Genomic DNA, 13,654 nt, shown 5'->3' on the forward strand with positions numbered 1-13,654 from the left:
TAAAGAGTCTGCCTGCAATTCAGGAAACCCAGATTTGATCCCTTGTTATGGAAGACCCCTTGGAGCAGGGCATGGCATGACAGTCCACTCCAGTATTCTTGCCTGGAGAATTCTGGTAGACAGAGAAGACTGGTGGGTTACAGTCTATGGGGTCATATAGAATCAGACATGACTGAGTGACTATCACATCTTAGCTTCAACTTTACTAAATTAGCTGCCTATGATGTCACCATTTCCACAGAAGTCCTCCTATATTTCTTCTCATACTGTCTGAAGCTTTGAGTGTCCTCCTTGATGCTTCCTTCTCAGGTTTAATCCATCAGGAGATACTGTAAAGTCCATCTTTAAATATATCCAGAGTTCAATCACCTTCTGTTATTTTCCTTGCTCACATCCCAGACAGGCAACCAATATCTCCAGCCTGGACACTGCATCCTACAGTTTCCTCTGCAAGTCACTCAACCTGTCCATTCTGTGCAGTGGCCAGACTACTGCTTCTAAAGAGAAGTCGTACCAGATCTGTCTTCTGTTCAAAACTATCTTGTAACTTCACGTCTTACTCAGAGAGCAGTCGAAATCTTTCTATTATCATTGAGGCCTACGTGATCCAGACATCAGACCTCACCTCAGCTCCTCAGCTCTGGCCGCTTGAGCCTCCTCACTTTTCTTGAATACACAGACTCACTCCTGCACTAATGCATTAGCACTGGAGATTTTTCCTGTCTGGACAGAACTTCCTCTAGATATCCTCTTGGACAATTCATGTCCTTCACATCTTATCTCAGTGATCATCTTCTCACTGAGAACCACACTGACCACACCAGAAAACAGCCAGCTACGCTGTTCCCACACATTTATACTGAGTCAACTTCCTCAAAATACTACACAATCTCTAACATAAACACTTCCCCATTTAATATGCTTATGGTATAGCCTGCCTCTTTCCAATAGAACATGCCCCACAAGGTCAGTAATGTTTTTTTGTTTTTAGTTCACTGAGGTTTCCTAGATGCAAAAAATACAATGTCATATATCCGACCCACAACGAATATCAGTTGAATGAATGATTAGTGTAGAGCACCTCCCTATTCTAGAGATAATCTCTTTATTAATGTAGCCTTAGGCCAAATACTGTTGTGAGGCAGCCCTACAGCACAGCAGCCACTCACACTGACATCAATGCCACCTGTAATTTTCTCACAAGTGCTGCCTTCCCCTCCCTCCACTAATCACCTCCCTCCCACACCAACCCTCCTGCACAGTACAGCACACGGTTATATTCATTTATATTTCTCTTTCCAGAAAAGACAAGCCTAGGCTTGTAGGTCCCATTTTCTGACCAACTGTGAATCAAAATCAGATGCAATAAATCCAGGATTTTGCACTGGAGCGAGGAATCAGATTACTAGAGCTAAGGCAGAGAGAAGGTACAGGTTGCAGAGAAGATAGAAACCCAAGAGGAATTTAATTAAGATGAGAAACTGTCAGATCTCTCTTCTCTGCTCACTCCAGAATCTTGTCTTAAAAAATACATTGGTAAAAAAAAAAAAAAATGGTAAAGAATGGGGAAAAAAATCCAGGGAACACCCCTAGAAAAAAAGCAAGAGTTGGATTAGTCTGGAATTCATTTCAATCCCACCGAGATGCCTGTGAGCACGGGCCGCCCTGAGACTTGAGGGGACAATGACAGGCAAAATGAGCCCTGCTTTTGTCAGAGAGATGGCAGATGCATAGGGGAAAGAGACCTGAACTCCAAACATGAAAAACAGCAGGCATAATCCAGAGAAATGCTACAGAGGAAAAATATGAGCACACAAATGATGGGAGTCGGGGGCAGGACTCAGTCCTGAGCCTAGGCTGACCCAGCTACACGAAGCCCTCACTGCCCCCAGTCCTGGAACAGAACAGGGCCAAGGTGGTGTTCAAGCCCTTGTGACCACAGGTGCTAGTGGGACAAGGCTCTACCAAAGGGACAAGGACAAGGGAGCAGAGAAGATGAGCCAGCTGAGGAGTGACCTCACCCAAGCCCAGGATACACTGGGCATTGACTAGGCACGCCTGCCCACCCTGAGAATGTTCAGGACAATTGGTTTAGAAGGAAGAAGCAGAAAACCCAGATATCAGTCTGGCCTGGGGAATCTGGGTTAATCTTCAGCTCCTTGGAAAGTTCTCAAATTTAAGTGAGAGCCCATGGTAGAAGGCCTCAGGTCTCTAAGAAAGAGGATACAGACTGCTGGTCCTGATCTGGGTAGAGAGTGAATGACTTAAAAATGCTAGAAGGAGGCCTCCAAAGGCATTCTCAGGTGGAGAATGGGCCTTGAGAAAGAAAGTCCTAGTTCCCAAGCCAGCTGCTAGGGTTAAAAGGAACCTCTGATCAGTCATTTCAGGGATCATCTCTCCCTCCATCCTGAGAGACTGTATTCCCTAATAGTCCTTTAAAGAACGCCAATGTCAAAAATTATATGGTATTTCTGTTGTTGTTGAGTGGCTAAGTTGTGTCTGACTCTTTTGAGATCCCATGGATGGTAGCCTGCCAAGCTACTCTGTCCATCAGATTTCCCTGGCAAGAATACTGAAGTGGGTTGCCATTTCTTTCTCCAGGGGATCGTCCAGGGATCAAACAGTCTCCTGCTTGGCAGGTAGATTCTTTATTGCTGAGCCACCTGGGAAGCCCAACTATTTTGTTTCTACAACATTCTCAAAAAGATAAAACCATAGTGATGGAGAACAGATCAGCGGTTGCTAGGGGTTGGGTGGAGGAGGATGTGAATACAGAAGGGCAGCTGAGAGAGTGTTTCTGGAGTGAAGGAACTGTTCCATATTGGACTGTGGTGATAGTTGCACTAACCCACACATGTGTCAACATTTATGAAACTGTACATCAGAAAGAGTCCATTTTAATGTATGAGAAATTAACTCTGGTAAAGAAGGCGACCCCCTTTCGATTCCAGGGTTGGAAAGATCAACTGGAGAAGGGATAGGCAACCTACTCCAGTATTCTTGGGTTTCCCTTGTGACACAGCTAATAAAGAATCCGCCTGCAATGTGTCATACCTGGGTTCGATTCCTGGGTTGCGAAGATCCCCTGGAGGAGGGAAATGCTACCCATTTCAGTATTCTGGCCTGGAGAATTCCATGGACTATAGGATCAGAGTCTAACACGACTGAGCGACTTTCACTTTAATGTATGAGAAAAAAGAAAAACAAAAATAGAAAGAAAAAATAAAAGAAAGGAGGGCCCTCTGGGCCAGTCACTTTCTGGTACAGAAGATAAAAGTCTAGACAGAGCGGAAGGAGGGCTGTATTCTGACGCGGATTTCACTTTTCCCTCCTGTGGGAAGCTAGTGTCAGCCCAGAGGGAGGTCGGGGAGAGCCGCTTCAGCATTTCCTTCCAGTAGGTGTCTCCAGCAGTCTGGGGTACCACCCCCCGCAGCATGGCCCCTCCAAATAGTTCCTGTGGCGCTCCGCCTCACCGGCTGCGTCTCGCTCGCGCAGGCGGCACCAGCCACCCTGCTCTACGCGACCCCAGACAGCGCACTCTTTCGGGGCCAGGGAACGTCGCCGTCACAGGCAACGCATATATTGTCCCCTGCGGAGGAGACGTCTGTCAAAACGCCTCCACCAATCCCCTGCAGGCTCTGAGGTCCTGGCCACGCCCCAGCGGCCAACCACCCCCACATAGTCCCGCCCTCTTAGCGTTTCCGCGACAAGTTTCGTTTCTCCCCTGGACCCGCACTCGCTTCCCAGGTCTGCTGACCATCCCCCCTCCACAGAGCAGCAACTGGAAAGGTTGGGGCGCTGTAATCGGGATCCTGGGGGTCTGGGGAGAATCAGTCCTGGCTTTGTGCGGACTTTTAACCAGGACCCTCGGTGACCCTGGGCTTCCCAGGTGTCTCGGTCGGTAAAGAATCCGCCTTCAATGCAGGAGACCCAGGTTTGATAGATACCTGGGAGGGAAGATTCCCCTGGAGAAGTATTCTTGTCTGGAGAATTCCATGAACAGAGGAGCCTGGCGGGGTCACAGTCCACCGGCTCACAAAGTCAGACGTGACTGAGCGACTAACACTTTTGATGACCCGGATTGACAGCGCCAGAAATGGGACTGGCATTGGGAGTTAAGACCTGGGGCAAAGTGGTGAATACTCTAGCAGGAGGAGCTGACACAGGTTATGAGAGGAAGAAATGAAACTCCTGGGAGACGGGGACACCGCAGCACTGAGCTTCCTCTATCGGAAACACCTGAGACCTGACACCCACACCAGGGGGAGGCCTGGGGCTTTGCCCGGAGCCCTCTCCTCCTGTCTGAAACATTCTTTGTCACACCGTCACCCTGAGTCCTGCCCCAGGAACTGACTCATCATTCTTAAAATATTTTGATTCAATATTATCTATATTGTCTTAGAATTAGTGACAAAGTGTTAGTCACTCAGTCATGTCTGACTCTTTGTGACTCCATGGACTGTAGCCTGCCCTCCAGGATCCTCTGTCCATGGGATTTTCCAGGCAGGAACACTGGAGTGGGTTTCCATTCCCTTCTCCAAGAATTAGTGAGAACCCTAAGGATAATTTTAATTTATTGAAATATAGTTGATTTTCAGGTGTACAGTAAAGTGATTCCAATATGCATACACATAGATTCATTCTTTTTTAGATTCTTTTCTCATATAGGTTATCACAGAATAGAGTAGAGTTTCCTATGCTACACAGTAGATCCTTGTTGGTTATCTATCTTTCCAAGCTCCTGATTTACCCCCTCCTCCCTGTTTCCGCTTTGGTAACCATAAATTTGTTTTTGATATCTGTAAGTCTGTTTCTCTTTTGCAAGTAAGTTCCTTTGTAACATTTAAAAAAATTAGATTCCACCTTTAAGTGGTATCACATGATATTTGTCTTTCTTTCTCTGACTTACTTCACTTGGTATGATCATCTCGAGGTTCATCCATGTTAAAGCAGGTGGCATTATTTCATTCTTTTTATGGCTGAATAATATTCCATTGTATATATGTACCACACAATTTTTCTTCTTTTGGTCACGAGTAACAACTTGTTTAAACCTGTGATCCCCAAAGTGGAAGTGCAGAGCCCTAACCACTGGACAACCAGGAAATTCCCAGCACATCTTTATCCATTCCTCCATCGATGGACATTCAGGTTGTTTCCATGTCCTGGCTGTTGTAAACAGAGATGCAGTGATCTACATGGGGTGCTATAAGGGTGCATATACCTTTTCTATTATGGTTTTCTCCATATGTCCAGGAGTGTGATTGCTGGATGATATGGTAGTACCCTAAGGATAATTTTGTTTATGTAGGTTTTATCAAGCAACATTTACCATACTAGGAATAAAACAGTTTTTTAAAATTTTGTCAATTTATTTAGAATGGTATTAATAACCCATTACATGTTTTTTGAGAGATCTATTCTTTATTGTAATATTTGTAATAAAATATAATTGCAGGGACTTCCCTGGAGGTCCAGTGGTTAAGACTCCCAGCTTCCATTACAGAGGACATGGGTTGGATCCTTGGTTGGGGAACTAGGATCCCACAAGTTGCAAGGCACAGCCACAAAATAAAGGTGTATTTTCAAAAAAAGTAATAATTGTGGGGCTTTCCTGGTGGTGCATTGGTTAAGAATCTGCCTGCCAAATCAGGGAATATGGGTTTGATCTCTGGTCCAGGAACCAAATCCCACATGCCATGGGGCAGCTAGGCATGTGTGTCACAACTACCAAGCCCGGGTACCCTAGAGCCCTTGCTTTATAACAAGAGAAGCCACCAAGTACAAGACACTGTGTACCACAAACAAAGAGTAGCCCTCATTTGCCACAACCAGAGAAAGTCGGGGCAGCAATGAAGAGCCTCGGAGCTGCAATGAAGAGCCTCGGAGCTGCAACGAAGACCAGCACAGCCAAAAGTAATAACAATCTCATTTAACTGCCTTTTGTAATATTAACTGATGGTATGACTGTAGTGATTTAGGTGAGCTACTGTTTATGCTTCTGTTATGAATGCCAGGAAAAAGTGTAAAGAATATTTGCAATAAATATATTCTGAAGGGAAAGCAAAGGTATAGCAATTAGGCTTCTGATGTCAGCTGTCTACTTTGATATTTGCTGCTCTGTTGATCCAAAAGGTGGTATTTTGCAAATACTTTTCTGACTACTTTAAGCATGTCCCACATTGTATAGTGGGAATCAGTTATAAAATCATCAGTAAATATTCATCTCTAGTACTCTAACACTGATTTCTCCCTCTCTTTTTTTGAAATAACCTCCTATTTATTTAAGACGTTCATCTCCTCTCCATAGCTAGTTGCCTTCTGACTTTGCCTGTGGGTAGTAGACACTATTCCAGATTTTTGTAAAATCCTTTTTTTTAGTTGATCAGTTGTCAATTCTTTGAACGTATTCAGTGATTGATTCATAGATTCAGGAGAGCTCATGGAACTATACTTACTTTTACCCTCTCCGTTTACCATTCCCTCCTTTCAGATAGGCGTTCTAACTAGAAGAGTGCAGTAAATCGTGACTCAGTTTGCAGCTTCCGTCACTATTCCCATGGCAGAGATTTCTCACTGGCTCTGGGTCATGGATCTTGAGTCAAATCACAAACTCATACCATTCTCATGATAGTGTACCAGGAGTCCACAATCAGTCGCTAAAAATCACTTTGTCATTTTTGCTTTGAAATAAAAGAATGATAAGCATTTTTTGTGTTTCTACTGTATGTTAAATAATCTTATTGGAGTTTTGTGTGTATTATCTCTAATTCTCACAATAACTATACAAGATAGATTGTAATATTCCATCATTTAGTTATGGAAATTGAAGCTCTATGGCTTAAGCAAATGAACTCTAAAATGACTCTTCGTTGTTCAGTGGCTGAGTCGTGTCTGACTCTTTGCAGCTCCATGGACTGCAGTACACCAGGCTTCCCTGACCTTCACTATCTCCCAGAGTTTGCTCACACTCATGAGTCAATGATGGCAAATGAAAATGAAAATAACTCTACCTGACCCTAAAATCCCTCTTGTTCCAATAATCAAACCAGTTTGTTTTAAAGGGCCAGGTCTGGGGCAACTGTGGGCTCAGGGGTTGTTAAGCAGCATGTCTGCTGATGGGCAAGGCTATATCTCCATCTGGCTAATCGCTTGGCTGGAGGCATCCTAGTACTGGTGCCAGCAGGCTGGTGAGGGTTGGGGGTGGATCCCAATGCTAATAAGTTAGGGAGAGGGTTCCAAAATGGCACTTGCCAGGGCCAGTATCCATATGGTAGAAAAAGCACCCCCAAAGTGACTGTTGCCAGTGTCTGTGGCCCCAGGATGAGTTCCAGTTGCTTCCTGCCTCTCTGGGAGGTTTCCTGAGATCAGCAGGTGGATGTGTGTGTGTGTGTGTGTGTGTGTGTGTGTGTGTGTGTGTGTGCGTGCTCAGTCGCATCCGACTCTTTGCAACCCCCATGTACTGTAGCCCGCCAGGCTCTTCTGAGCATGGGATTTTCCAGGCAAGAATACTGGAGTGGGTTGACATTTCCTTCTCTAGGGGATCTTCCTGACCCAGGGATCAAAACTAGGTATCTTGCTTCTCCTGCATTGGCAGGAGAAGTGGTGGATTCTCTACCACTGCACCACTTGGGAAGTCCTATGGTGATCTGACCCAGGTTCCTTTCAAATTATGGCTTCTGTACTAGGTCCCAGAGCTGTGAGATTTGGTGTGTGCTCTTCAAGAGTAGATCGTCTATTTCCCACAGCCCTATGGATTGCCCTAAATAAGCCCTGCTGGCCTTAAAAGCCAAACATTTTGGGGTCTCTTCTTCCTGGTGCAAGATCCCCAGGCTGGGGAGCCCGATGAGGCGCTTGGACTCCTTGCTACTTGGGAAGAATCTGTAAAGTTGTAACTATCCTCCCATTTGTGGTTCACCCTGGTGGCTCAGATGATAAAGAAACTGCCTGCAATGCAGGAGACCCGGGTTTGATTCCTGGGTGGGGAATATCCATCGAGAAGGGGATGGCAGCCCACTCCAGTATTCTTGCCTGGAGAATTCTATGGACAGAGGAGCCTGGCAGGTTACAGTCCATGGGGTCGCAGAGTTGGACATGACTGTATCATGACTCTTCCCCACCTACCTGTCTTGTTGGGGTTCCTTCTTTATATTTTTAGTTGTAGAAGGTCTTTTGTCCGTTCTGCCCGTCTTCTGGTTTTTCTTATCAATAGTTTCTCTGTAAATAGCTGTCATTTTGGTGTGCCTGCGGGAGGAGGTGAGCTCAAGTCCTGCAACTCTACCACCTTGGCCACTCAACAGTGCTCCTTCTTGATGAATTTATTTGCAACAGGAGTTGGGCATTTCTGTGTTCTCCTTCTGGGCTGAGCGATGGGGTGATGGCCAGTTAGGAACTGTTTCTTTCTTTGCTACCATCCCGCTGAGTTCATGAACACAGGCTCTACTGACCACCTGATCCAGGCAATCAAGGGGCGTCTTCCAGGAAAGTACACCCCCCTCCACACACACACAAACTGGGCACCAGATCCATGTACAAGCTGCCCTCTGAGAGATACTGGGACTCAGCAGAGGAGGAAGACTGTGTGACATAGGACTTGCCCTTTGAGGTCTCTGGATGGATTTACAGTCAGCCCTTAGATGTGTGTTCATTAGAAGCCTGGCCCTCAGGCCACAGCTGTGCAGAAAGCCTAACAGGCCTCGGGGCTCCTCACTCAGTCTGTTGCCTCTGAGCTGAGTCCTGTGGGTGTTAGCCGTTGAAGAGCTCTTTCCCTGTTGGTTACAATCCTGTGGGATCCATGAGCATACGCCCCACCCGCCACCAGAACCAGGCCATCTAGAAGTGTTCACGGGGCTACAGCCACTAAAGTGGAACTCCAGATGACAGTGCAAGCTCCTCTCTGGGAGATATCCGCAGTATGGAGTCAGACTCAAAAATTAAAAAAAAAAAATGTTAGTCGCTCAGTTGTGTCCAACTCTTGGTGACCCCAAGGATTGTCGCTTCCCAGGCTTCTCTGTCCATGGAATTCTCCATGCAAGAATACTGGAGTGGGTAACCATTCCCTTCTCCAGGGGATCTTCCTGACCCAGGGATCAAACCCAGGTCTCCTGCATTGCAGGCAGATTCTTTACTGTCTGAAGCACCAAGGAAGCCCAGGAGTGAAACCCAGGGAGAGCACAAAGATAGCACCCGGGGTAACCTCTAAATGTGTGCCAAACCAGAGAAGCCTGCCCCTCAGGCCAAAGCTCCAGGATGAGCAAATAGGCCTCTTTCATAGAAAGGCTGAGACTGTGTTTCAATAAGCTGCCTGTGCTACTACCTGTGGGTGGTAGCTGGCTAAGAACTGCCCCTCTGTTTGTAACAGCCCCAGGGGACTCACAGTCTGAAGCTTTGCTGGCCACCGGAGACAAGCAATCAAAGATCACACGCTGAGCCCCAGCCATAAAATCCCAGGCACAACACAAGGGTACAAACTCCTTTCTAGGTGGTACCTGGTGGCTCAGTGGTAAAGAAGCCGCCTGCCAAGCAGGAGATACAGGTTCAATCCCTGGGTGAGGGAGATCCCCCAAGGAAAGGAAATGGCAATCCACTCCAGTATTCTTGCCTGGAAAATCCTATGGACAGAAGAGCCTGGCAAGCTACAGTCGTGGGGTCAGAAAAGAATCGGACATGACTTAGTGACTGAAGAATAACTAGTAAGCTATCAGAGCAGAGCAGAAAGAGAGCGCTAAAATGGCACGCACCAAGCTCTGTCTTTGGAGACTATTTCAGTCGGCCCCTAGATGTATGTTAAAGTAGATGCCTGTCCCTCAGGCTAACAGTGTAAGTTGAACAAACAAGCATCTTTCACAGAAAGTCAGCACCTTTCAGTCGGCTTCTTCTGTGCTGGGTCCTGGTATGGGTGAATCTGCATGGGCAAGTCCTTTAAGAACAGTTTCTCAGTTCCCTATTCCCTGTAGGTCTCATGGCTTTCAAAGCTATATATTTTAGGGGCTTGCTTCTCAGGTACAACTTAAAAATTGGAGTGCCAATTTGGGCTTCAAGCCCTTTACTCCTCAGGGAGAAACCTGGGTTTGTGAGAGTTCCCTCCTGATTGCGGGTGACCGTGCCAGGGGTGGGCTTTATGGCAGGACTGTGTCTCGGCCTCTCCTGACCACTTGGAATACCGTGAGGGTATTTCCCAGTTTGCCCAAGGCACTCAGCCCAAGTCACTCAGCTACTTCTGGTTTCTGGTTTTGTTTTTCAGTGTCAATTATTCCATATATAGCTATAGATTTGATGTGTCCACTGGAGGAGGTGTGCAAAGGATCTGCCTACGTGGTTGTTGAACCAGAACCTATAGTCTTGATAATCTCTCTTTGCTGTTGTTGATTAGGACAGAAAGATATCAGTGTTCCTTATTTGTGTTCCATGAGGGCAAGTTGTGTTTCCTTTTCTGTTTGTTATGCACTTTTTTGAGTTTCCCTGATGGCTCAGATGATAAAGAATCTGCCTGCAATGCAGGAGAGGCAGGTTTGATCCCCGAAGAAGGAAATGGCAACCCACTCCAGTATTCTTGCCTGGAGAATTCCATCAGCAGGGGAGCCTGGTGGGCTACAGTTCATGGAGTTGCAAAAAATCAGACATGACTGAGCGATTAAGCTTTTTCATCTATTGCCATTTTTGTAGGCTGTGTCTTCTTAAGTTTCTGCTTTCTTCTGTAACAAATCTTTACACTTTTACAAGCCAAACTCCAATTCAAGTATTTAAACCAATGTTTATTGATCGCTTACTGTGTTCAAGGAACTATTCTAAATTTAGGATGGTATTAGAAGCCAGACTGGTTCCTGTGCTGAAGGAACTCATGATTCAATAACTTTGAAAAGACAGCCTTACCAGTAACTATTGTGCATGCATGCTAAGTTGCTTCAGTCGTGTCCAACTCTTTTGCGACCCCCGGCATTGTAACTTGCCAGGCTCCTCTGTCGATGGGGATTCTCCAGGCAAGAATACTTGAGTGGGTTGCTGTGCCCTATTCCAAGAGATCTTTCAGACCCAGGGATCAAAACTGTGGTCTCTTACATCTCTTATATTGGCAGGTGGGTTCTTTACCACTAGTGCCACCTAGGAAGCCCAATAACTATTGTGGTCAGCACTAAAAGAAAGATACAAAATGTTAAAGAAGTTAAAGAATGAAAAATGTTTTCTTGGAGATACAAGAAGCTTTCAAAAAGGAAGAGACATTTGAATTGGGTGTAAAAAAATATAAGGCGTTTTAATTAGGAAAAGATTTATCTTTTGTATGTTAGTGAATGTGTGTCTTTCTTTCTATTTATTTAAACTAGGAAGGGAGGGATTTAATTCAGGAATGTTGGGCATGCTGAAAGAGTATGTTCTAGATCTTTCTGGCATGACTCCTGGAGTAATGCAGAAGTAGCCCAGTAGGACACCAGCTTCCTCTGGCCTACCACTGGAGTTGTAACTTCTTTGCTCAGGTACCCACCGCCACACAGCAGCCTTAGACACCAGGAAACCAGGGAAAAGACTCACAGGTCAGATAGCCCTAACTACTGTGACAAAGTCCAGGATGTGGTGGGTGAAAAGAACCCGTGCCAGGGAAACTAGTTACAAAAGTCTTTGAAGAAACTGTTTTGGAAGAGGATGCTATGGCTGTAATATAGGCACAGTGATTCAGATGAGCAAGGCCCTCTTCCTTGAGCTGTGGCTTGTGGGCAGCTCTGTGTATGAATATGTCATAGCTCTGGGCTCTTTTCTTCGTGCGCCTGTTCTTAGTTGGCCAGGGAGAGCTCACTCGGGAAGGAGGAACACTACCTCGAGAGTAGTCATGTGCCTCTTTTTTTGATGTGGACCATTTTTAAAGTCTTTATAGAATTGGTTATAATGTTGTTTTTGTTCTGTGTTTTGGGTTTTTGGCCACGAGGCATGTGGGAACTTGGCTTCCTAACCGGGGATTGAACCCGAACCCCCTGCAACTGGAAGGCAAAGTCTCAACCACTGGACTGCCAGGGTTGGACTGCCACCTAAAATCTTATTTCTAGTCACAAAGTTTTGAGTAAGTATTTCTCCAGTGGACAGGTGGGTCTCTCATGGTCAGAAAAGGGAAGACAAAGAGCTAGTTCCAATTAGTCAGGGTTTTAGCAACTTCTTTAGGGAAGTTAGCTCAGTTTAGGATTTCAATGGGTGCCTGGGATTTATTTTTCAATATTGCAAATGATAAAACCTTTTCCAGTTCATGCTTATCTTTAAAATATCTCTGGTAAAAGGAAGAAGGAAACAAATGACCACATAGAGACACCTGTCTGGTTATTAAAATCCTATCAAAGCATAAGAAGTATAGCAACATCACCATCATGTGGTTTGAGTTGTTCCCTTTTCTTCTTCTCTTTGATTTACAATTAATTGAACATTGATAACTGAACTGTGCAGTAAATTAGGGCACCGTGGGCTTCCCAGCTGGCGCTAGTGGTAAAGAACTCTCCTGCCAATGCAGGAGACATAAGAGACACAAGTTGATCCCTGGGTTGGGAAGATCCCCTGGAGGAGGGCATGGCAACCCACTCCAATATTTTTGCTTGGAGCATCCCCGTGGACAGAGGAGCCTGGAGGGCTGCAGTCCGTGGACTCGCACAGAGCTGGACACAACTGAATCGACTTAGCCCCAAGCAGGACCTCGGAGGGGGCTGCAAATCAGAGTCGGTAAGTCTGCCCCACCCCACTCACTGTAACTGGGGAAATGGAAGCCTGGAGAGTGCAAAGCTGGGCAGACATCCACAGGAGATATTTTGTGGAGGTCCAGCTTGCCTGTTGGGGGAATGTGACATGCCATCAGCGCAGGACAGAGATGAGGTTGGCAGCAGACGAGAGGGAGGAAAGGGCAGCCCCTTCCCAAGGTGACACCGAAGCAGCTGCCTCTCCAGCAGAGGAGGGGAAAGCAAGAGTGGTGAGAGACGGACTGCTTGACTGCAGTGCTTGTAGCTGGAGGGACCCATTTCTCTCTCGCAGCGCCCAGATTTCTGAGGAGGGACGGACATCTGTGACTGGAGTGAGAGAAGAGAGGGGAAGGAGTCAGATAAGAATATCAAAGGGCCCTAAGGAACACATTTCTTGCTGTATGCTTGGGGCCTTCAGCAGGATGTCCACCTCTGAGTTCTGGAAGTCCCCTGTGAGGCCTGTGGGCACCCCCAAAGTCCCAGATGCTAAACCCACACCTCTTCCTACTCTGCTGAGGGTTCCTTGTGTGTGCCCTTGAGTGCAGCTCCTAGAACCAGCTCAATAGAGATTTTTAAAAATGAACAATTGCGCCACCTTCTGGAATGCAAAGGTTGAAAGTTGGAAAGTGTTAGTTGCTTAGTTCTGTCTGACTGTGATGCCATGGACCCACCTCCTCTGTCCATGGGATTCTCCAGGCAAGATAACTGGAACAGGTAGCTTTTCCCTTCTCCAGGGGATCTTCCCAATCCAGGGATCAAACCCAGGTCTCCCACATTGCGGGCAGTTTCTTTACACTCTGAGCCACCAGGGAAGTTTTCTAATTGTCAGCCTGTTGAAATGTAAGAACCAATGTAAACAGTATGAAAGCAGAAACTCATACTATCAAACACTATGAAAAATAAAGGAAATATGATCTCACAAAACGAAAATGATAATTCTCCAGCAA

The 13,654-nt window shown here is 46.1% G+C and overlaps 1 long non-coding RNA gene across 1 annotated transcript; it reads left to right on the top strand.

Annotated features, from left to right (window-relative positions):
* The first annotated feature begins 3,677 nt into the window (after window positions 1–3,677).
* LOC139037036 (uncharacterized) lies at window positions 3,678–6,709 on the top strand. Its single transcript, XR_011489816.1, has 2 exons — window positions 3,678–3,789; window positions 5,681–6,709. It is a non-coding gene; the product is annotated as an uncharacterized lncRNA (long non-coding RNA).
* Window positions 6,710–13,654: the final 6,945 nt, after the last annotated feature.

This window comes from Odocoileus virginianus, chromosome 10 (assembly GCF_023699985.2).
Source record: "Odocoileus virginianus isolate 20LAN1187 ecotype Illinois chromosome 10, Ovbor_1.2, whole genome shotgun sequence".
Lineage (NCBI taxonomy): Eukaryota > Metazoa > Chordata > Mammalia > Artiodactyla > Cervidae > Odocoileus > Odocoileus virginianus.